Source organism: Onychomys torridus, chromosome 18 (assembly GCF_903995425.1).
Source record: "Onychomys torridus chromosome 18, mOncTor1.1, whole genome shotgun sequence".
Lineage (NCBI taxonomy): Eukaryota > Metazoa > Chordata > Mammalia > Rodentia > Cricetidae > Onychomys > Onychomys torridus.
This window is the reverse complement of record NC_050460.1, coordinates 42,446,029-42,448,817: the sequence shown is the minus strand read 5'-3', so window position 1 is coordinate 42,448,817 and position 2,789 is coordinate 42,446,029. Positions and strand designations below refer to the sequence as shown.

At 46.5% G+C, this 2,789-nt stretch overlaps 1 pseudogene; it reads right to left on the bottom strand.

Annotated features, from left to right (window-relative positions):
- Window positions 1–358: 358 nt before the first annotated feature.
- Window positions 359–2,429, bottom strand: LOC118569403 (annotated as a pseudogene).
- Window positions 2,430–2,789: the final 360 nt, after the last annotated feature.

The window sequence follows — 2,789 nt, the reverse complement described above, 5'->3', positions numbered from 1 at the left end:
ACACACACACACACACACACACACACACCATACTCCTTGATAGACAAAATGCAGGCAACTTGACTCCACCAAGGTCAGAGTGGTATCTGTAATACGGGCTTGTCTCCACAGGCACCCGGCTCTAACCTGTAAAGGCCTACTTTGGAAAGTAACAGTGAGTCGGTGGTTAACAACAGTACCAATTCTTATTAAAAATTAATGACGTGCCGGGCAGTGGGGCACACGCCTGTAATCCCAGCACTCGAGAGGCAGAGGCAGGTGGATCTCTGTGAGTTCGAGGCCAGCCTGGTCTACAGAGCTAATCCAGGACAGGTTCCAAAGCTACAGAGAAACCCTGTCTTGTAAAACAAAACAAAATTTAAAAAAAATTAATGACTTTGGGTGCTTTAGTTTTCTGTGGTTTGGGCACATCCAGAACATCTTCATGGTCTGCAATCATTCCCTTTGTCCAGTGACCAACTGTGAGCATTCGATCTGAATTCTGATTTTCAGGGCCATCTTTCTCAAAATGTTCCACAGAGCCACAAAATTTACAGCCACCACCATCAGCATAGACTCCTTTGAGATTATCAGGGCAAACCTGGACAGGGGCACCATTTCTCTACAGACAAAACACTTTGCAAAAGGAAATTCACCAAGAGCAGGGTCTACTCGGGCTCTGCACTTGGTGATCTCATGCCCGTGGACCGGCAGGGTAACACATGCCAGTGTCCATGTCCTGACTCTTTGGTGCAGCCGGGCAATCAGACACTCCGTGGCCAGGTCTTCTGCAGTGGAAACACATCATTGCATCTTTCTTTTCTGCTTGTCGTTTTAACCAGCTTCCTGCCCATCGACTATCTTTAAGGCCACTGAAATTTCTTCCCATACTTCCTGGCTGTCTGTTGCTATTAACTTGGCCAAAATAAGGCAGGACAGTCCTTCAAAATTCCTGCTTCACAGAAAAGTTTGCCAGATATAAAGTGTGCCTGTAGGCTGAAGATGGATGCCCCAACATTGCAGAGGAACTTTGGGTGACTGTCCAGGCAGCCAAATGTCTCTGTTGTTAGATATTATTACATCCTCTGGGTCTTTGAAGGAGTTGAAGACTAGCTATAGTTACAGTTTTACTTAGTTATGATAGATAGTAAATTATGTGTAAAACTTTGGATTCACTAAGATAGATAATGCATTATTTCCTCTGACGATGCTAACTACAAATGGACAGAATGTAATCCTGACTTAACAATTGTTATTGTACATAGTCTTACTATGTTTGAGTAAAAACCTTTACTTTCATTTAAACAAAAAGGGGGAAATGTTGGGGAATATTATTTTAAGGTGTGTTACTTATGTTATGTTGCATTTGTTGAACTCTGTGAAGCTGTGTTACTGTGCCTGTCTAAAACACCTGATGTTCTAATAAAGAGCTGAACAGCCAATAGTGAGGCAGGAGAGAGGAGAAATCTAGGAAGTGGTGGAAGAGACAAAGAGGAGCCTGAGAAGGAGGAGGACTCCAGGGGCCAGCCACCAGCTGTACAGCAAGCCACGGAGGAAGAGTAAAAATAAGAGATACAGAAGTCAGAGAACAGGAAAAGCCCTGAGGCAAAAGGTGGACAGGAAAACTTAAGGGAAGCTGGCTAGAAACAAGCCAAGTTAAGGCCGGGCATTTATTATTAAGACTAAGCCTCTGTGTGTGATTTATTTGGGAGCTGAGTGGCAGGCCCCCAAAAGAGACAAAAACAATAGGCTACTACTGTGGGTCAAGCTCACAGGACCAAGCAGGAAGCCAGGCTGTGACCCTTACCAGGGCTGGCAATGGAACATTCCTTCCCCGTGGAAGATGCAGACAATTCCTACCCCTCCTCCTAAGGTCCCAAGGACAAACAGATCCCACCAGAATTCACTCTAGGGAACTAATGAACTCCCTCGGCTTACTTACTGAGCTAAGGAGTGACAGGTTGTGGGCTAGAGCCTGGGGAACTGGAAGCAAATGCACTGGATGCCAGCATGAATGGTAACAACCCTCTCATGGCTTCGTAGATGAAGCCCCTGCTCTAGCCCCTTCCCAAAGCCAGTGCAGTTAGGACAGAATAGCACACAACTGGCTAGGAGGGAATCAAGGCCGGCCAGGATGGTCTTCCACAAGGGGCACAGCCGGTCTGATGAGGGCGGTGGTGACTCGGCTCCGGGGACGGTCTGTACAACAGTTGATGGGACCGTGTGGCCAGACTCCTGCTTACTGTGGAGACCTGAAATACAACTTTCATCTCTTGGGCCCCCGAGGACACTCTTAAGTGACAGTGGCTTTATGTCGTGTTTGCCTTTTCAGGGTTTCACACCTGCGATCCTGACCTCCACGAGAGTGCTGTGGCGTGCACCCTTGCACATATGAAGTCAATGGGAAGGGGTGTCCATCCTACGTGCTCTTGAACCTGAGCCCATGCCATGGTTTCTATTGCTCTGTTTCCCTATTGGTGTATTACTATTACTGTTTTGTGGTGCTGAGGATCGAACCCAGGGCTTTGCTCATGCTATGCTTTCCTACTGAGCTATGTACGTCTCAGCCCTTCTTTGGGATTTTCCTAATGATTTGATAGTCACAACTGAAGCACTTTGCCTGTGTGCCAGGTAGGGGAAGGGTACTGTCCCCAGGACAGACTTGTGAACTGGTTAGGGTCAGAGTTGAACTTGCTTTCTGTTTAGGGAGCAGTATTTTCACTCAAAATAAAGACCATCAGACAAACTATGATTATTAATATTTGAAAGCCAAGTGTGAATGTGGTGGGGTACAGCTTGTAATCCTAGCC